The 22,627-nt window shown below is 46.7% G+C and overlaps 1 protein-coding gene across 1 annotated transcript in view; it reads right to left on the minus strand.

The window, feature by feature from the left end:
* The window catches only part of NFIA (nuclear factor I A), a 353,376-nt gene that overhangs the window by 13,153 nt on the left and 317,596 nt on the right, over positions 1–22,627 (minus strand). The gene's annotated exons all lie outside the window — the stretch shown is intronic.

Raw genomic sequence — 22,627 nt, forward strand, 5'->3', positions numbered from 1 at the left:
AGGACAGACTCAGAACCCATTCACATAGTGCGAATCTGGAACAGTTACAACTCTCCTGTCACTTTACTATATTTTAATGAAACCAATTACAGATTGAATGACGGTTATATGTTCATTGGCTCTTTAAATATCCTTTTCTCTGGTTAAATCACCATATGGATAGGAGATCCCAGTGTTCATTTGCAAGAATGGTGGAAGTTCAAATGATACATGTTAACTCTCGTTCTGATCCTGCAGTCGCCAAAATTGTGCAGCTATGCCACCTTGTGCTACCCTAGATGGTTCAGTGAAAAGATACTTGAAGATCTCTCCTTCTTTTAAAGAAGTGAATCGTCTGAGTTAAAATATGGCTTCCTGCTCTACTGCAGCAGTCCTTCTGTGGCGTTCTCCAGGAACACGTTCACAAGTTCAAGTTCAGGTTTAAACTAAATCAAACACTCCTCAGGAGTTTATAACTGAGCCTCATTTACAGGTGCTCCCTCTGAACTCTGCCGGCCTCGGTATGCTAGTTTCCGAGGCTTGGTGAAGGAATGCTTTCCAGCTGGAATCTGGACTGCTTTCTTGGGCACTGCAGACGCAGAGGCTGGGCAGTGCCAAGCTGTAGCTGGTATTGCAAGTTTCCTCAGAGCTACTATAAAGTCAAGGAAACAGAAGAAGAAAGATAAAGCAGGGGCTGAGAGAACTGTACCTTCTTAATTTTCCCTATAAGGCTTTAGAGTTAACATTCCAGTTAAAAGGTAACAGACTCTAGATGTGTATTCTAGAAGTCTACAGCCATGACTTTGAATTTCTCTGCAATCATTTTCAGCTCTTTGTGGAAATGGTCGATGCATATTATTCTCTCCCAATATAAGACCTAGGGTTTGATTAAACTGTTTCTCTGCCTTGAAAATGTAGTTAAAAAGTGTCATGAAGATAAATGTCCCCGACCCAGAAGGGATCCCATATTATTTCCTGAAAAAACATAAAGGATTTTTGAGGTCAAAAAGATCTGAGGGACTTTCCAGCTAATAAAGGTACACTTGAGAGGAATAAATGGCTATTTTGGTTTAGAACCAGGAAGAGTTGAAGTAGGGATTCTGAGATGCTCACAGGGAACCAGTCTGGAGAGAGCTGTTTTCCTGGCTGACTGAGGTTAAAACTCAAGGTCCTTGCTAAGCAAGCGTCCAGGAGTTCAGACGGTCTTTGTGGACAGAAATGGAAAGAAAGCCAGAGAAACAGTACCTGGGACTACACCACTCACCTTCTCTCTGAATTTGAGTTTATCTAGCAAGAAAGTGGATACAGTCGTCCCCCCTTTTCCGTGGGGGTACTTTCCAAGACTCCCAGTGGATGCCTGAAACCTTGCAAAGTACCGACTCTGTATATACTGTTTTTTCCTATACATACACACCCATGATCAAGTTTAATTTATAAATTAGGCACAGTAAGAGATTAACAATACTAAAATAGAACAATTATAACAATATATTGTAATAAAAATTACTGTAGATCTTAGCAACCTCAGCATGTGACTTTTTTTCCTTCCTTATTAAATAGAGAACTTTCATCTTTTCACTTAAAGGAAGCACTTCACGGCTTCTCTTTGGCATATCCCAATTGCCAGCATCACTACTCTTGTGCTCTGGGGCCATCATTAGTGAAATAAGGGTTCCCTGAACACAAGCACTGCGATACCTCGACAGTCGATCTGATAACCGAGACAGCTACTGAGTGATTCATGGGTGGGTGGCGTCTACAGCGTGGAGAGCTGGACAAAGGGACGATGCACGTCCTGGGCAGGACGGAGGGGGATGGTGCAAGATTTCATCACGTGACTCAGAACAGCACACAATTGAAAACTTATGAATTGTTTATTTCAGGAATTTCCCATTTACTATTTTCTGACCACAGTTGACCGTGGGTAACTGAAACAATGGATAAGGGGGTCTACTGCAGAGCAGCAATAAACCAATGATGCAACACCTGAGGGTTACTCTGCAGCATCTCTTTACACTGGAGCTCCTTCCTGACAGGTGAGCACACCCAGCATACCTGCGGGCTGTGGCATTCCCAGGATGTAATCTATGCAGGAATAGAAGTACAATGATGTACACCTGAAATTTTTACAATGTTATAAACCAATGTTACTGCAATAAACAAAAAATTAAAAAAAAAAAAAAAAAAAGAATACCTGGGAAGAGGCCAACTGAGAGAGAGGCCCGGCCAGCCAGATGGTAACGACATAACGAAGAGCAACCTTCAGAGCTACCCAGATGCCAGAGAGAACAACTGCAGATACTAAATCACTGCAACAAATTACACCTCGCACCGCTTCATTATCACTATGTCTCATAATATTTGTCTATCAGGTTAAATGAATCCTAATGATCAATTTTAGTTTTATTCTTTTTTTTTTTTTTTTTTTTTTTGTGAGGAAGATCAGCCCTGAGCTAACATCCATGCTAATCCTCCTCTTTTTGTTGAGGAAGACCGGCTCTCAGCTAACATCCACTGCCAATCCTCCTCCTTTTTTTCCCCAAAGCCCCAGTAGATAGTTGTATGTCACAGTTGCACATCCTTCTAGTTGCTGTATGTGGGACGCGGCCTCAGCATGGCCGGAGAAGCGGTGTGTCGGTGCGCGCCCGGGATCCGAACCCGGGCCGCCAGTAGCGGAGTGCGCGCACTTAACCGCTAAGCCACGGGGCCGGCCCCTATTTTAGTTTTATTCTAATCAAACAATATCAATTTAATTAATGCGAGCACAGAAATTAGTCAAAATTACAAATGTAAATGTTGAACTTTAAATCAAAGGCCCTCCCACTCCCTGCCTCTTACACTTTACAGTGTTGTCTCTGAAAGTGGGTGAAAATCCCCACCTTTGTCTGCACTGGGAAGGACAGAAGTTAGAAGAATACGCAGCCAAAGCCGCCCAAGAGCACAGACTGCAGCACAGGTCCAACCCCCCATCCCCGCGGAGCCTCGCGGCCGCGTGGGAGATGAATTCTGCGAGGCGCACTCTGAGTTACACGCTGTGGTTGCCCAGGACGCCAGTGCGCTCGGTCAGGCTAACGGACAGTGGGCTTTTATAAAACACCATCGTGGAGCAGAGACCACGCACCCACTGCCCAGCCACGGACTGACCAGGCCGCCCCGCCCTCCCTGGAGGCAGAGCCCTCTGCAGGCTTGCCTCCCATCAGCTGGGGGGCTCCACCCCATCTCACCAACCTGGGCTTCAGCCTCTTCCTCGGAGGTGCTGCTTTACTGGAACGATACACACTTTATTCCAAAATGCACGTCAGGTCATATCTGGAAACTGACGGAGTCTGGAGCAGACAATCTCTAAGGAAATTTCAGCTTCAGTACTCTGCATTTCTATAGCTTCAAAAACTATGGGCATCCTAAGATGGACCTGACGGAGGTACGGGGTACACGTGTCTGAGTCATCCTGTAAGGACATTTAAACAACCTTTCTTCTCTTAATGAGAATCCAAAGAAGATGGGATCCAGAGCTCCAAAAATGTGAAGAGCACCTGTAAATGGATTTTTTTCCTGAAAAGAAAACAAGAGGTGGGGGTGTGTGTCAAAAATGTGCAACAGAAAAAAACATCATGAAAAGTGAAGTGCATGTCCATGTTTTGTATTTAAAAAACTTGTCCTGGTGGATCGTGCTGAACAACAGGTCTGCAGGGTCACAGGCTCTGGGTTTTAGAAGAACGTCAATGCAGTGTAAGGGGCTATGCTATTGCTCTCATCCATAAAACAGCACACCTTCTTTCCCACAAGGCAGCCTTCATCCACGGTCCTCCGTCTCAACTTGTTCACACTGTCTCTGAGAATCATCTGATAGCATCAACCCACCATCACTGTTTGCGGCCATTATGGGGGGACAGCGGAGTGCTTGAACAACACAGCTGATGAGTGTAATCATCATCATTAAATTCAGTCACGAGAGCGGGATTCCCTCGCCTCGGTTAATGACCACGGACAATGCATCTCTTGACCGCCAGTGGAGAAACGGTTTTGAAATATTAACTTCTGCCCCATGGGAATGACACTTAGCCATCGCATGTACTCTCTGACCTTCACTGAACAGCATGATTCTAATCCCTCGATTTTATAATCTTAACTCGGAAACATTAAAATATAGATTGACTCCAGTTGGCAGGAATCTTTACGTTTTTTTCACTAAAAAAGCTATAAATCCAACGGTTGACCTTTTCTTTCCAGGTCACAAATGGCACCCGCTCACTTCTGTCCCTTCGCACAGGATTTATGTCGGGGTCTACAGGTATAAGCCATGAAAGCTGAACTTTAACGAAATGTCCTTCAAAGATGTGCACTTGACCAAAAATTTCCCACAAAAAATTAGTGGATGGCCTTTAAAAAACAGCAATTATACCCTCAGGTTTGTCGCTGGCCTTGACTGAATCTATTTTTCACTTGTACTAAGTTTCTTCTAATAGTATCATTTTTCTGAGAGTACCACCTAGGCTTGTGTTTGGGATGGGAACAGCACCTTACTTCCCAGTTTAGATTTCTAAACTGAAAGATTTCTGAAACGTTCTCCTTGCCATCACCATAACTCGTCCATCTCCAGCGGAAAAGTGTTCCTTGTCCTTTCCCACAAAATCAATTGTATTGATGGGAGGCGTTCCGTGTCGTCAATCGGGAAATGTGATTTGAGGAGACCCCAAAGCAGAGAGATGAGGGAAGCCCACACGGGTCCACACCATTCCAGCGAGATGCGCGTTTCCCATAATGCTCTTGCTGTTGTGTGGCACACTCAGCATCACAATTAATCCTGTAGAAGGAGCTGATTCACTTAAGTCAAGTGCTCTCTGCTGTGTAAACACAGAAAGATCTATGAGGCAAAGAAAAGAGGGGGCAGGCAAGAACAAAACGTCGTTTTTATTTTTCACGTGGGCAAGTTCCCACTTTCCATTCTTCTCTTGTACCAAGTACTGTACCAGCCACTCTGACAGTCTATAAAGTGATCTGGGTCTTGATGCAGCAGCAAAGCAGGCTGGTCTGACACACCATTATCTGCAGGGGTGGGGGCGCCCCGGTGGCATAGGGCAGAGGGAGGAGCCAGCGAAGGCAGGTCCAGGAGGTATCAATGCTCTTCATGAGCTTCTGGAACAGACACATGCACGCCTGGTGCGTGCGTGCATGTCTTGGGAAGGCACAGAGGAGAAGCAGCCTTCAACCTGGTGCAAGGATGCAGCCTAAGCAGCACTGTCTGCACCACTCACGCCAGTCCCTGTGGTATTCCAGCGCCTCACACCATCTGCAATTCAATGAGGATCAGCACCCCGTTAGATCTAATCACATCAGCTGCATATCTGACAAAATAAACCTTCAGAAACTGTGCTCCTGGGCTCATAACTTGTTTTTGCACCGGGATTTTTTTTCTTCTTTCTCTCATCCAGCATAAAGTTTAACAGTTTTTTAATATGAAATTATAACACGCAAAGAAACTCTCCATATGCACTCCTCAGCGTACTTTTCCTCATAACCAGAAACTGCAGCTGTTAGCTGAGCTCTAACTTGCTCCTTGGGAGTATGCTAAGTATGTTCTTAATAAATAAATACCATTCCACCAGCTAATGAGAGAACTAATGGCACAACCATGGAAGATGGAGGTGGCAGGACGGGGAGGAGACTCTGCTCAAGGACATGACCCGATTTCCCAGGGGTTCTCGCCACACGAGCACTTCCAAGTTTCTTCTGGCCATCACACGTCCTGGTCCTAAAGGCGAACAAAAGCCATCCCGCCTACCACCCCAGGCGCACGCAGAGGTTCAGTCCCAGGGTGAGGAAGCCACCGCCCACATCAGCTTTCCGCCCAGCCCACGGTGTGGGACGCTTGACGTTAAACCATGTTGAATCTTCATAAAACTCGAAGCAGGAATTAATTTATAATTTTATAAATTATATATAAATGTGACATCTAAGGGTCAGAAAGGCTAAAAATCACCCCGAGGTCACTGTGTATTAGTCAGCTTGGGCAGCCATAATAAAATACCATAGACTGGGGGCTTAAACAACAGAAATTTATTTTCTCGCAGTTCTGGAGGCTGGAAGTCCAAGATCTAGGCTACAGCTGATTTGGTACCTGGCTTACAGATGGCTGCCTTCTTGAGTCCTCGAGCCACAGACGCAGAGGAGGCTCTCTGGTGTCTCCTCTTAGAAAGGCACCAATCCCATCATAAGGCCCCACCCTCTTCTAAACCTAATTACCTTCCAAAGGCCCCATCTCCAAATACTGTGTCACTGGGGGTCAGGGTTTCCACATGTGGATGGGGGGTGGGGATCCAGTTCAGTCCACAGCAGTCGTGTACCGAGACAAATCAAACTCAGGTCTGCCTGGCTCACAGCTTACGTGTTCTCACTACGCTGTGCTGCCCGGGAGAGGCGAGTCCTCACGACCACAGGTCAAACCCTGTGCCCAGTGGGTGCTGAGTCAGGTCCATGAAGGTTTCTTCTCACGCAGAAATCTGACTGTGCCTTCCACCTACATCCCATTCCCAGGGAACAAGGTCCAAACACCTCAGTGTGGAAGGTGCGTGTGTTCCTGACTGGACCCTGTCTACCTGCCCAGCCCCATCACTCAACGTTCTCGTCATCTGCTCACACTGACAGACACATGGAACAGAGCAGGTTCTCCAACACACACGACTATTCCCCTTTCCTGGAATGGAACATTCTACACCCAGTATGTCTGTCTCCCTCGAACCAGCTCATGGGTCATCTCCTCCAGAATCTCCCCCGTGACTTACCTGCTTCTCCCTGGAGTCTGTCCTACTGTTGATTCCGCACGTTTCAACTGTTCCACTCATCACACCTTTCGCCCTACCAGTCTGTGAGAAGGCCCAGCAGGGACTAGGTCATGTGTATGGACAGTCCCATCCACCCAGTGTGGAGCCAGGAATGCAGTGGGTGCTCAGTAAGTCTTGGTTTGCTTCTCCTCCCTGAGAACAACCACAGAACAGGTGAGTGCAGGGAAGAGCTGGGAACCAGGATCAGACCCCTCGTCCCGTGCTCCCTTTACTCGACCAAGATGAGCATATCTGCTGTGGTTGGTTTCCTTACTGGACCTTCCCATCGTACTGTCCTTCCATCCCCTCAGTATCACCATCCCCCATGGCCAGGGCTCTGTGGAAGGGGCTGTACTGGAGAGGGGCAGAAGCTGCGTGCCCTAAGGGCTGGCCTCGGATCTCCCTGACTAGGGCAGCACACCCGGCCTTGGAGGCAGCATGGCTGGGCTGTGCTGCGGGGCCAAGGGTGCCCTGTGCTGGGAGCCCAACACATTCAGATCTGGAGCAGGAGAGCGCGAGGGGGAGGAACACGGGGCCAGGACAGCCTGTCCTCAGCCAGTGTCCCTGTTCCAACGTTTCGACACAGGGATCCGGCTTATCACAAGCTCATGTGATTCATTAGTTAATGTGTTAAGCATTTGCACACTGGAAAGCCAATTAGAAGTGCTAAGTTATTTCCTCTCTGCTGTAAAGAAAGCAATGTGAAACCTAAGGAAAAATTCTCATGCAAATATCTTGGGAGGCGTGTGCTTCAGAATGTAACTCAGTGAATAGGCTCCACTGAAAGGCTATATCCCAAAAGAGAGGCCACGGATAAAAGAATGTGCCTCCCTTCTCAACAAACAAACAGGACGGTAAACAAGTGGTGTGAGCAAAGTGTACAGGAAGAACCCTGAGGCCTCCCGGGAGGTCTTCCATGAACCTCCCTTTAGACAACAGGCCCAGGCCCTGGAACTGTGTCCCTGGAGCCTTCAAGGTCTCAGACTCATCAGAAGGCCTGGGAAAGCCTGTGTCTGCGAGGAGCTGCTTGTAAGGGGAGCCGTCGTGATGCAGCGTGCACGGACATTTGGAAAGCCAATTCCTCGGGCACGGGTGTTCCCACGCGGGGGCTCTGTGGAAAGTGGGAACACCACCTGGACTGCCTTCTCTCCTCAAAGCTCACGGAGGGAGCAGGGCCAAATCGTCTGCGAGGAGCTGCTTGTAAGGGGAGCCGTCGTGATGCAGCGTGCACGGACATTTGGAAAGCCAATTCCTCGGGCACGGGTGTTCCCACGCGGGGGCTCTGTGGAAAGTGGGAACACCACCTGGACTGCCTTCTCTCCTCAAAGCTCACGGAGGGAGCAGGGCCAATCAACTCATTTTCCTGTTCTCTGAACTCTGTTGACTCAAGTTCAGCAAAACGAGGCTCTTTTCTTTTGCAAAGGAAGCATCTGGTTCCAAGTCACAAAAGAGAAACCCAGCACGTCCTGGTGACTTGGAGAAGCACGGGCATGCGGCAGAAGGCACTGTCAGAGTCCCCACAGTCACGGAGGCACAGGCCCTCCAACTCAGCCTCGTCAGAGGCCTTGGTGACCAGGAGGAGGCAGACACTTGTGTCCCAATCCTGCCCCAGACAGAGGGCTGAATGAGGGGATCACCATACATCCCCCACAGCATACCCATCTCCCAGACAGGGTAGTGAGTGGGGCATACAGGCAGTGGACACGACAGGCAGCAAGAGATGAAGGGGTCACATGCAACTCCAGGAGCTGAAAGGTGCATGAAACCGACCAGGGAACTGGACAAGGGACACAGCAGATTCTGTTAACAGCTTACCACTATCCACTGCCCCTTCTTTCCTGAGGCAATTTTGTTTAGGGACAATAATGTAACCAGTCCTGGGCAGTGGGTCATGATTTTAGCCAATCAAGATAATTCTGTGCTAGCTTTACCAGCATCCTTTGCAGCTAAAGATTAAAATGTGATCTAGTTTTAGTCAATGAGACCTAAACAGAAATCTGCTAACAGGAAACGGGAGGAGTATGGCAGGGGCTTTGTTTCCCTAATATAAGAGGGATAATGGAGTATGATGTGGGTATGATGTCTGAAGCTGCAGCAGCCATTTTGTAATCAGAAGCACCAAGCACGAGGATGAAAACACCACACACTAAGGATGGGAGAGCAGAATGTCAGAAAGAGCAGGCGCTCCTGCTGGCATCATGTAGCAGCTGAAACACAGCAACCACCACTCACCAACACATTTCTTGTCATGTGAGAAAAATAACCTTGATTGGCTTAAGCCACACTTAATCAGGTTTTCTTCTATGAGGTAGATAGTATTGCTGCCTTCATTCTGAGATGAGAAAACTGAATTTTAAGGTATAACATGTGCAGGATCACTCTGATGAATGGGATGTGAAAAGAAGTCTACCCTCCTCTTCAATTCATGACTTTTTCCCTGTTCCCCACAAAGAAACCAGACCATGAGTACCCAGTACATTTCCCGTAGTATCCTGGCAGTCCTACTGACCAGAAGCACCATTATCACAACCCCTCTAAGGACTGGAGGTGTGGACGACATTCCGCAGGGGACACTGCGGTGTTCTGACTCTGCTGCAAGGCTCTCCTCAAGCTCTGCTCTAACTCCCCCAGCTCTCTACCCCAGCTCTCTACCCCAGCTCTCAGCCTTTTTCCCAAGCTCCCCCGACTTCATTTCCTGACCCCCTTCTCCACAATCCCAAGGACTAATTCAGTGGATACCAGATTTTCACCCTCCTCCCTCCACAAAATCTGAAATTTCCTGTGAAATCTCCCTCTTCCCTCCCCCTCATCCACTGCCACCAGCCTCATTTATACTGGAGAGGAAGGGAGCCGGGAAGGAGCCCAGATTCAGGGGGCACCTGTCGTGGCCCCGACCCCACGGAGGCACCTCAACTCTTTCAGCAAGCGTCAACTTGCTTCACCTAAGAAGCTTTTCCAAATCTCTCTGGAGCAAGGTGGAAACAGACGGAAGCACTGCCACCAGACCGCACATGTGGGTGAAGGTGAAGGGGTTATGGAAGCACCGGTACTGAGGGACAGATGCAGACAGGACCTACAGCAACACCCTCACTGCGTGGGAAGGGAAGTCTGAGGTGTGGACACCTAAAACGCCCCGCCTCGCTAGAACCTGAAAGACAAAGGTCCTGTTGATGGAGAAATGCACTCCCAGAGCCTCTCCTGACCGGTGTGTGTGAAGAGAGCCGTCAAGACCTTCCAGGCTGGAGTAACACGGAAGCTGGAAGTCCCTCCGGCCACAGCAGGAGGAGGGGAAGCCGCGCGAGTAACTCATCGCGGCGAGGTGCTGCTCCCACCCCACACCGACCACTGGAGTTGAGGACAGAGGAGAAGAAACCACCACATGCCGCTTTCCTCTGAGTCTGGGGTTACCAGCACTTGCCGTGAGTCAGGCCTTGCCACGCTTAGAGACACTGTCTCCCCTAGGGAAGTCTCTTCTTCCTTGGGACACAAGTCAGCTCACAGGGAGAAATGGTGTGCAAGGAAGAACAGATGTGCCCCATTTAACCAGGCTGTTGGGGCACCTCTAGGGCAGATGCTCAGTGGAAGAATCCACAGGGCTGTGGTCTTGGTGGGATCTGTCCTAATTTGCTCGATGGCTGCGTTAAAGCCAGCATCTGGTAGGTAGGTGCTGCCCACATCCACGTGGCAGCAGGTGAGGACGTGCAGAGAGGCCACATGAGTCCCTCCGTGACATGGCACTGAAGGAGCGTGGGCTGTGCAGGCAGAGCGGCTTCTGTCCTGGCTCTCCCAGCCCCGGCCCTGTTGGTTCTCGGAAGTCACTCCCTCTCTTTAAACCTTAGTTTTTTAATCTGTGTAACAGGGATAACATAATAATGGCTCTGCCTACTTCAAAGGGTTGCTCTTAAGAGCAAATGAGAAAATACTTTGTAGTCCAGAAAATACTGCTTAAATATCAGAGTTATCAACCAAACAAGAAAAGCAACCATTTGTTGAGTGTTTAGTGGGTGTGAAGCACTTTCTCCAACAGAATTTAAGACTCAAAACAACCATAGGTAGTATACGTGTGTGTGTGTGTATATATACATATATATATATATATATATATGTAGTTATCCCCATTTTGCAGTTAATAAACCAGGCTAGAAAAATTGAATTACCAAGAAAAAGAAAAAAAATAACACAATGAAACACACATACTGCCTCTGAGTGATGGATTAAAGCTCCAACCAAGATCTGAACAGAGGGCCCACCGTGTCAGCCTCCCTGCCGTCTGGTCCCTGAGCAGAGGCCGGCTGACGTCGCCAGTCAAGGCCCTCTCCCAGGCAGGCGAGAGAACAAGCTCGGTCTCGATTTCACAGACGCAGGAACTAAGGAACCAGGGCAGGCCTCCAGAAGAATGGTCCCACGGACCAGGTTCTGGGCTTCCGATTCCCTGATGTAAGAGGATGAGCCAATCTTAGACCCTCTTAAAGAGAAAATGGTCAGGACCCTCTCACCACACACAGTCGAGGATGCAGATGGGATCTGGGGGAGAGAGACGTTCGGGAGATAGACCGTTCACACGGTGGCTGCCTCACCCACCTCGAACACACGTGCTCCTTGGGGACGTCATCTCCTCATCTGCCAGGCGGCGTCTGAGCCGGGCGCTGAGCCCCGCAGCAAATGCAGGCACAGAACCGCACACACGCGGGTACTTCCAAGTCCCCACCTGACCAATTAACTGTTTTCACAGTCAAGAGTAAAAGGAGTTTTATCTGCCATTCCTCTCCAATCTCAGGAGTTTTCAGTGTGTGGGCTGGTAACTAAAATGCTCAGATCCAGTTCTAACTAGAAGAGGGAGGATACTTTTCTTCCTCTAAGGAAATCTGAGTTTCTTGCCTTTGCATCACAGCTCTCCAGGTCCTCCTTGAACTTCTGGGTGGTACCTGACCTCCTCCGGGCAGGCAGCGGGTCAGGAGGGAGGGGCAGGGATGGCTGCAGCCAACCACAGAAGTGCAGGCTCAGTGAGCCTGGTGCTCAGTGAGGACGGGCACAGGAGGGGCGATTCTTGGGAATGAGGGGAGGGGCTACTGGCTGACACACCTGCAGCAGGGAAGGATTCTAGTTTTATCTGCTTGGTCCAGAGAAGACAGAACTCAACATGTCTCTCTTCTTAGGATGGGCAAAAGCCTTGCCTATCAGCTCACAGATAAATGCGCAAAAATTGAAAGCAGAAAAAAAAAGGTAAAAAGTCTAAGACCCAGAACCATATCATCAGACCGAAGTTTGACAACAACAGAAAAAAGATTTGGTCTTTTCTGTCCCTTCCACTCTTTGGCAAGTTCTCACATTAACTCTGTGGTCTCGAAGCCTCTCAGGCAGATCCTTATGGTAACTGGTATCACACCACAGTACGAAATGTGTTGCTGTCATTACTACTATTTCTTTACACCTGCTTCCTCTCACAGACTTGGAACAACGTGAGAAGTGCTGTCCTCTGTACTCTGTAGGTGTTGGGAAGATGGTAAGAAATGATGAGCGACAGAAGAAGGATCTTACGAAGTTCTGCACACTGCCTAAGCCTTGGTTTCTCAGGCAGATCTTCAGGACCATGACACACAGAATGGCAACAGATTGAAATGCTCTCTACATTCGCCACCTGCCCAGGATCCTCGCGCACCCCCACCAAATGCAGACGACGGGTGCCGTGCCCACGATTCAGCTACGCGGGGACTGCTCCAGATAGTGGTTTCTGGCACAGCCGAGTGTGTGGCTTGTGCACACATCTGTAAATTTCAGGAGGCAGAGGCAGTCACACTGCAAGTCAAGCAGCTGGATGATTTATTGAGCGAAGGTTACCGCACCTGCGCCTTTTTGTCAACAAATCAGGCCCAGGCCATGCCAAGCGATTCTTCTAATAACCCAAATGGTAATTTGGTTTTAAATAGCTTTTCTGATACCACAATTCTGTTGATGCAGAACAGTGATATATTTGGGTGGCAGGGAAGAAATGCCTGTTTTTAATATAGTTTGCACTCATTTTTCATTTTAAAGAATTAGTCCTCATGGGAAGAACTCCTCATGGGAGTTCTTCAGGTTAACCATTTTATTTGAACGTTCTGATTAAACTAGAACCTGAATCAAATGAGTTCTTTGCTCAATCCTTCTGTGTGGGAATTGGTATTTCCATTTATTACCTGATGATGAAATATTAACTTTTTTTCTCTAAATAAATGCCTCCTCTTAATAGCTCTCGTTTTCAGGGATCAGATTAAATTACGGGATGCAATTGAAATGGCCACTGGCTTTCTGCTATTTGAGATGATGGCATGTTCTCTATTAAATTATACGACTCAGTTGGGCGTGCAGGGGACGTTAATAGTGTCCAAAGTGAAGTAAATACTGTGTGCCCCAGAGACTTTTCTATATGTTAATATCAACTGTCAGGGCACAGTAGGGAAGAATACGCAAGTCGGGTGGCCGAGCAGTCATGGTTCCTCAGAACAGACCGGCATCCTGAGGCTGCAGGGGGCGGCCACCCCCCACATCAATAGTGAGTTACAAAAGGGAGGAGGCAGATGAGAGGCAAATGAAGACAGAGCAGAGGGAGCAGATAAGTGAGGCAGAGGATGGGACCGATAACTTGGCAGGAGAGTTTGAACAGAGCGAAAGGCTGGGGTGGGACACACAATACAACTGGGGGGCAGTCGGGAAAGACAACTCGCTCAAGGCAGGGCTGAAGAGAGAGAGGGCAATTCTGTCTCTGTGAAGGGAAGAATTCTCCAGAGGAAAAAAACAGACTGCAAGGGAAGGAGGAGGAAAAATGGCTTTCAATTATCCATGTTATCTTTCCCTCCCAATCATTACAGATGATGAATAGGCGCAATAAAAGCCAATATTCAATTTTTCCAATTTACATGGAAAGAAGCCATAATATACTGTTAAGGGGAGGAAACGGCAGGTTATCAAACAGTGTATATAATGTGATCTCATTTTTGCAATATATTTGTATGCATGGAAACAGTCTGGATGGATTCATACAGAAATGTTAACAGTAGGACTACAAGTGACTTTTATTATTTTTCCCATCTGTATTTTCCACAATTAACATGTATTGTGACTCTAATAAGAGAGTGTCATTATTTTTAACCTTCCTTGTGAATCATGCAGATTCAGCCAACGTGTGCTGATCCCCCCGTGTGCCAGCCTGAGAACCAGTGCTGTCAGGGTCGGCACAGGGCCACAGGAGATCTTGTCGACCAACGGTCCACATCTCCCGGTTGTTGCACAGAATTTCAGACTCTTACGAGGTGAAAGGGCCATTCGAGTCTACCTAATAACTACATTTTCTAAATTGTTGTGAAATACAGATAACATAAAATTTACCATTTTTATTTTTACGTGGACAGTATGGTGGCATTCAGCACATTCATACTGCTGTGCAACCGTCACCACCCTCCATCTCCAGAACTCTCTTCATCTTGCAAAGCTGAAACTCTGTTCCCATTGAACAATAACTCTCCATTCTGCCCTCCCCCACCCTTGGCAACCACCATTCTACTCTCTGTCTCTATGAATCTAACCGCGCTTGGCACCTCAGGTAAGTAGAATCACATAGTATCGGTCATTTTGTGATTGGCTTATTTCACTCAGCATAATGTCTTCAAGGTTCATCCATGTTGCATGTGTCAGAATTTCCTTCCTTTCTAAGGCTGAATAACATGTATTATGCCACTTTAAAATGATACCTTCACAACATAACGTATATACTACATTTTGTTTATCCATTCATCTGTCGATGGGCACTTGGGTTGATTCCACCTATTGGCTGTTGTGAACAATGCTGCTAAGAACACGAGTGCACAAATCTCTCTTTGAGACCTTGCTTTCAAATCTTTTGGATATATACTAATGATTAGATTTTAATACAATCTCAGATTTAAAGGCAGAGAACATGCCAGTAGTATTCCTGAGAGCTGAGCATCTGTCTCTGTTTGAGTATCTGCAGGGAAAGGTGCTCATCAGCACCAGCTCATGAGGCAGTACAGCACAGTGGTTAGACAGCATAGGCCTTGGAGTCAGACAGAACTGGGTGCAGATTCTTGCTCCCCTCTTCATCACTGTGTGGCTCTGGGACAATCAGTCTCTTCAGGTCTCAGCTTCCACACCTATAAAGTGGAGATGATCATATCTACCCTATTGGGTTGCTGCAAAGATTAGTTGGCTAATCTAAGGTACTTAGTACATAGAAAATGCTCAATAAATAGAGGATATGCACAGTCAAAGAACTTTTCTTCAAGAAAGGTCTTATGATCAACTGAAGGCTGCCAACTTAAACCGTCCATGCAGTAGTTCAGGTGCTGTCTGCTAGAAACAACAGAGACCACATCCAGTCTGCCTCCTGTGGGTCGACACTTCAGGCACAGGAGGAGATTTCCACTGGGAACTGGTCTTCGGAAGAAAGGGAGGCCATCTCATTTTGCACTTGTTTGTGGATTTATGTGCAGGACACCTCTTCGGCATTTACAAAGCTCAAGTATGTGCGTGGATGACTCTTCAATTTTTACTTCTTCAAAGGTAGAAAGCAAAATTTTGTTTTCCCAGAAAACTTTTCCTGTATTCAATTAATACAAATTTCATGCCTTTTAAACAAAAGTATCAATATAGAAAAATGCAAGCTTGCCTACTTGCCTAGGAAATTAATCTGCAGGCCATGTTCAAATTACATCTTAAAAAATTCCTATTAAAAAATTGCTCTTCTGAACCAATGTCCTCTCAAAAAGGAGCTTATTTTTTAAAGTATATCATTATTTTTATTATCTATATCTACATGTTTAACACTTTAAATGGTTTCAGAAAGTAGTTCCTTTTTTTTAAAAAAAGTCAATATACACAAAATTAAAATATTTAGAGTGCATAATTTTTACCTCAGAATATATTTTTTTGGAAAAAATGATAACTCCATTAGCACAGTTTCTCATAAGACAATTGGGGATAGCGTTCTTCAAGCCAATGTGGCAGGTGTCACTGTGATAAACATCTAAGCTGTTGTCCCTACCATGCCAAATATTTAAGGGAAACCAAAAAAATACAGTTCTAGATGCCAATATTGGGTCTACATGACGTCACTCATCCAGATGCGTGGAAAATCTGGATTTTTAAGAATTGAATTTTTGTGGTCAACATCGTGAACAGTCCGTTTCTGGGTTAAATAAGGCATTTGTGGAACGAAGCCATACTGGAATAGAACACATTTTGATTATCGACAAACAAATTGAACGGAACACAGGGTACAATTTCAGGGCTGTGAATCACAGCTTACGTGCAAGTACCACGTGAAACACAAGCCGCACATTTCCACCCGCATTTCTGAGGCTCCTCTTGAAGCAGCCTGAGCACACGGTGCTTTGAGCAAAGCAATCACCACAAGAGCCACTGTCCCCCGTTCTCCCCACTCACTGAACCCGAACCCCTGCGCCTAAGCACAAAGTGAAACGATGCTCTTCTATTTTAATGCATTCAAGTAGTTATTCAACTTCAAATTCACCAGTTCAGTATTTGAAAGTATGGGAAAGTAAACAGTAAACATGGACAATTTTATCGGAGGTCCTGAATGGGAGATGTTAATCCCAGACGCCATGTACATGCCAGTTTCAGGAGAAGCAGCAGAAGTGGGGGTTCAAGAGCTAACCCTCTCTCCCACCGGGCTCCCTCTCCTCCGGCTGCCTCTTCTGAGGCTGTACTCTCTGTGACCCTGCTGCGGTGGAAGGAAAGCTTCAGATGCAACATAATTTAACCGGCACTGTCGACACAGCAATCAACTAGAACCCTGCAGAGAGAGAACAAGCGGACCCAGGGAGGCAAACCTACCCCAGCAGAAGCCCCGAGCCACAGCCTCATGGACAAAGACTAACTGCTCGGAGCTAGGCATCTGGAGATCGCACACCCAGGCACGTGCACAGAACATCTCGGAGAATTGTTTCAAACACCGTGCTGAGAACCTCACGGAGAAAAAACTTTACGTCAATTATAATGTGGTCACGTTCTAATTAGGAAATTAGAGGGCTGTTTCTTCGAAAACTTGAACCTCATTCTATTTCACAAACCTCTAAATGTCTCTACATCCACTACCTTAGACTCCAAACACCTTGCACTGTTTCCCAGCAGCAGCCACTTCAACACTTTTCAGAGAGACTTCTTGACCTACACTAGCACAAACACAACGACCTATAGGAAAACAAGCTCAAGTGTCCTGGGAAACTCTTCTCAGTCACCTCCCTCAAGATACGACACCGTATGCACAGACACCCCTCCCACCTCACTGCACCTTGCTCCCAGTGGCCAGCGTAGCCAGTAACAAACATCTCCTGCTTCTGCACCAACACCAGCAACTTAGGAGGGCTCATGAACCCTTTCTTTCTTCTCTTTCAGAAAGTTCGCCAGGTTGCTGGGCACCCTATGACCACTACAGAGTGGCTGGGCCCCCATTCCCAGCATGCACAGTGATGTCAAAGGCAACCAAGCTCACTTCCCCTCCCGTGGGGCCTCCTCCCACCTGCCCGCTCTGGAGAGACAGGAATTCCTAGAAGAGGGAGCACACATCACCTAGCATCAAGAAACCTCTCCTGCCACAGCAAAAGCAGTTCCAGCACAGAAGCCCTCCTCTTCTACTCCCTCAATACAAGAAGGAAAAATATCCAGCAACATTTTCTGAGAACACGTGGACACGTGGCTGAAGGGCGGACGGTGGGGTCAGGAGGAGAGGGGACCGATGGGCTGGGACATGCAGCCTGCTGTGCCCACAGACAAGTTACGTGCACCTGAAGAATCAAACGAGCTGCACCACATACAGAAAAGAGGAGAGCGGCCCACCTGTGTCTGCTGAGGGATATTTACAAAGCTTGGGTCCCGTGGTCCAACACTGACGAATCGGTTTGCGGGGGAGGTGCTGGGTGTCGAGTAGGCTGTGAAGGGAAGGGACACATGCGTTCAGGAAGCAGCACGAGATTGCACACACAAACAACACCAAAACACACAGTCTCTCAGCCTACGCAGCTGATTAATAAGGAAATGTGCAAACACTGTGTCTAGCAAAGGGACCTGGCTAGCAAGGGCATTTTAGACAGTCGAGAGGGAAGGGCTGTTGGCTGCTGATGACTGCTGGAATAAAACGATGTCAAATTGGTGCTCAGATGGCTCTTTCCTCCTCCCATCATACAAATTAGGACATGCAGGACGTCTGCAAAGTCTGCTTTCTGAGTCAAACCCAAGCTCTGGGGTCAGAAAGAGATCTCCTAGTCTTTGGAGCACAGGGAGCAAGAAATCAGGTAGAAAGGGAGGGAAGCAGTTCCTTTTACAACCTTGCTGTTCAGACTATTACCCTCCGAAAAATCATGAAATGTTCCTGTGCCTCCACAGCTCAACAGCCAGGAGTCTTCTTTATGGAAGGAATTAACAGGCTCTCCAGAAAGGAGGTGGAGAACCACTTAGAACAAGCTGTCTTTACAGGCCCGGCAGAGCGTCTGGAATCTTCATGATGCACAAAATGCTCTTAAAATAGTAACATTTGTCATCTCCCCAGGCTAGAACCCTTCCATCCAGGCACAAACTCAGGACCCTGTGCTAACCCAGATGTCACAACGGAGCCTCAGGTGCCCCACTTCAGTTCACTCTCCCATTCACAGCACATGGAAGTCCTGTGGTTGGTTTTTATATTTATACTTAAGAGCTTCGCTCTACTTTAGGGAGAAAAAAATTCAGTGGCTTTGGTGTTCCATTGGCTCATAAATCCATCATTTTTTGGGTGTCCTTCAATTCATTTCTTTACCACAAACTCTAAGGATTTATTCACATTCTTTCCTTGTACTAGAATTTTTAGGGAGACTATTGCTTAATTTCAAATTTATTAACGATACTTGTAAAAAGCCTGTTTTTTGAACTAACTCTAGACACACATCATCTAAAAGATGAAAAGGATTTGCAATTTTTAAAAACACAGATAACTGAGGGAATAATATAAAATTCCTTTGCCAGATTTTTTTTTCCTTATTGACATCATCTGCTTCTCTTTGATTTTCTGTTTTACAGAAAATTGCTCCAACTTCTTTTTCCCTTGTTAAACACATCTAGAGATAAAATTTCCACCAATCTGGCCCAAGTCGTGGTGGTCATCTTTGGGAAGAGCTAAGTCACCCATACAGATGTGTGCTGGTCACTTGGTGTGGCTGTGTTAAACCAGCACGGCACACAGGATACACACAAGGGTCCTCTGACTCTATTAATAAGAAACTTTGTGTTGTAGCCTTTGTTTTGGAAGGATCTGTCCGCCAACAGTGTTATATGCAATGATCTCAATGTATGATGTATGGTACCGTCTAGCAATGTGAATCTACCGACTTCCTCCCCAGCCCGTCCTAGATCAGAGTAACTCAAGCAGATCTGAGAAACACCTCTGTGTTTGGCCATTCTCTATGTGCCTCTCACTCACTGGTATGGGGCAAATCTAATTTTTTAAAAGCTCAGTACAATACTCTTTATTGATGCCTTCATTCCACCTTTACTTTGATATGCTTCCAGAAGTCTCAACAGAAAGTTTTATGTTGAAAATTATGGACTATAATTACCTGCAGTGTGTTTACCTGCTCCTGGGGCACAAAGAGGACGTAGGAGAGAGGAGGAAGCTAGCAGATGAAATAACCTGTTAAACCTGTTAGTGGTTAAGAGAGAAAAGTGTTCTTTCACAGGTGACTACGTAGGTAGGTTGAGAAGGCACAAAAAGGCAAGAAGAAAACGCTAAGGTGCTAAGACTAAGTGACCGACGACCGATGCTGAAGCTGAGCCCTTGGTCCGCAGGTCCTGGGAGACTGCGCGCACGGCCAGCCCTGGTCATCACAGACACGACATTCTTACCATATGGGTGACATCAGAAACATGCTGACTGACCCTGGGATACATGGCATTTTTTCTGCTTCACTGCTTGTGAAGACAGTTCTCCACTGACCATAGCAAGTTTACTAAATCTGGAAAGGTTTGTATAACATCCCAGCCTCTATTTTTGCCAGACCTAAATTTTGACATTTGAAGGAAGGTTTAGCACACAAATAATTTAGCTACTCAAAATTACTATGAGGGGCCAGCCCCGTGGCTTAGCGGTTACGTGCACGTGCTCCGCTACTCGTGGCCCGGATTCAGATCCCGGGCGCGCTCCGACGCACCGCTTCTCCGGCCATGCTGAGGCCGCATCCCACATACAGCAACTAGAAGGATGTGCAACTATGACACACAACTATCTACTGGGGCTTTGGGGAACAAAAAAAAAAACAGGAGGAGGACTGGCAATAGATGTTAGCCCAGAGCTGGTCTTCCTCAGCAAAAAGAGGAGGATTGACATGGATGTTAGCTCAGGGCTGATCTTCCTCACAAAAAAAAAAAAAAACAATTTAAAATTACTATGAGGCTAACCGCTGGATATTTTCCCTTCTTCAGTCACAAGATAAGCCTTGCAGTCTTAGTTGCAAAACACCCCAGAAGGCCTTTAATGCTCTTACAGGTTACTAAAACTGCTCCCAAGTTTATTCTGGTTTTTAGACAGGAGAGCAGTGGTGAGAGATGTGGTAGTGTGTTTGCATTTTTTTAAAAAAAAGATATTACAACTACAGAAATCTGGGAATCTCTGAGGATCCAAGTCATCGAATGGAGCAAATGGTGCCCACGGAAATTTATTGTATAGAAAGCTAGCTTCTGGGAAAAATCAAGGACATAGGAAATACAAGGGAAGGAAGATAGAAATTCTGACTCATCTTCCATTATTGTAGCTACAACAGGCAGAGTGTTCACCTATAACAGGATGTAGTTCCAGAAATGACAAGACATAAGTTGAATCTGATTTTCCCAAAGAAACAGTGGAATATGGGAGTTACAGTGTTGAACAAAAACCTCAACTGACATTTTTTATTAAAACAACCACATATAGCATAGTGAATCAATTATACATGCACCGTTAAGAGCTTTCAACACGAATACAAAATCAGGTAAAGGGGCAATGTGGTAAGTAATTACACACAACTGTGTTTACCATGCCGTGACACCACATTCGCATCTTAATTACAGTTCTTGCCTTATTCACAACTTCAATAAGCAAATGCTGCAGCAAGAACTTCAGGAAATTAGGAAATGCAGAAAATAATTTTCTGCAAAGCTTACTGTAGGCATTTTTGAGGATTCTGCAGGGAAGATTCAGGGGTATTTGATAATTTTCTCCTAAAGTCAATAGAGAAATCAATTTGCTTATATTATCTCATTGTAAAAGTCCTCATGGCAGGAAGATGGGCACGGAAGTTAGCCCAGGGCCAGTCTTCCTCAGCAAAAAAAGAGGAGGATTGACAGCTGTTAGCACAGGGCTGATCTCCTCTCTCACACACACCCCCGCCCCCACACACAAAAGTCCTCATGGCAAACACAACTATTAGAAATCAAATTATTGATTATTTGGCTGCTTCTGAAACAAAAAGTGTTTGCTGTTTTAGCAGCCATTTTACCCACATGAGCAATATTGTCACAGACCATTTTCCTAACGTTATGGAAGAAAATTCCTATAAGAAGCTTCCACCAGCTCTTATTTGCACTAGTCTGCTCATATTTTTCCTCTTTCTAATGTATTTCTGTGTATCAGCCAAGAGTCTTAGTGTGGCCTTAGCCACAGTGGTATCAACACTCAAACCACGTCCAGCAAACACCCTTCTTCTGCATTCTCACTCAGCACACGCACCACCAGCTCTACAACCTCCACTCAGCACACAAGGCCTGCCTCAGCACGTGCAGCTGAGGAATGTTCAAGAACATTCTCTTTCTCTATCAGCAACAGTCTTATGGGGCTCTGCAGACGCTGGACTCTATCTCTGGGGGCTATAGGGCAGGCAGGAAGAGAGGCAGAGGTCGCGACTGTGCAGGTGTCCCCGGGGAGCTGGGCCGTGTCCTCAGGAGTGTGCGTAACTGTCCGCCTGCAAGCAGACAAAATATCAACTTTCGTTGTTCCCAAGGCGTCAGGTTTTGCCTTGTTTTCTCCTTTTTCTGAATAAGAAGGAATAAGGGATGTGTCTAGACAAAGGCATCACAGCATTTCCAGATGAATCGGTTGGGAGTCATAACAGCCTTCACCCAACAACTGTACCTGACCATGGGGTTAGGAAGGTGGTCAAAGAGTTTTGATAAAGATGCTTGGAACTTTCCTATTTTTGAAAAAAATATGACTGAGGAACAAGATATTAAAATATTTGTGGGCCGGCTCCGTGGCTTAGCGGTTAAGTGCGCGTGCTCTGATACTGGCGGCCTGGGTTCGGATCCCGGGAGCGCCCCGAGGCACCACTTCTCCGTCCAACGTGAGGCTGAGTCCCACGTACAGCAACTAGAAGGATGTGAACCTATGACATACAACTATCTACTGGGGCTTTGGGGGGAAAAAACTGAATAAATAAAATCTTTAAAATATTTGTACACGTCAGTTGATGTTTCTTTAAGATAAAAACCATATCAATAAAATCACTCAGATCTGACAAACTAGAAAGTGAGAGTCTGCACCACTCGTTCTGAAAGCAGGCAGATTCAAGGTCTGCTTCAAGCTTAGCAGCCCCTGGCACGTGTGTGATCACTGAGAGGCAGAAGAGGGGACATGTGGGCAGGCGTCCATGTGGAGCGTGAGTGTGAGAGCAGGGCCGCCCCTGGACAAAGCCCTCCAGAGCCCACGTTGCGAGTGGCCATTCGCCTGGGGCTGACCTGCCTGAGTAGAGCCGCCGCCAGCTCCTCCGCAGCAGCCAGGGGGCAAACGACACCGTGAGGCACCTGGCAGAAAA

The sequence above is a fragment of the Ceratotherium simum genome, chromosome 2, assembly GCF_057802395.1.
Source record: "Ceratotherium simum simum isolate JZ-2026a chromosome 2, ASM5780239v1, whole genome shotgun sequence".
Classification (NCBI taxonomy): domain Eukaryota; kingdom Metazoa; phylum Chordata; class Mammalia; order Perissodactyla; family Rhinocerotidae; genus Ceratotherium; species Ceratotherium simum.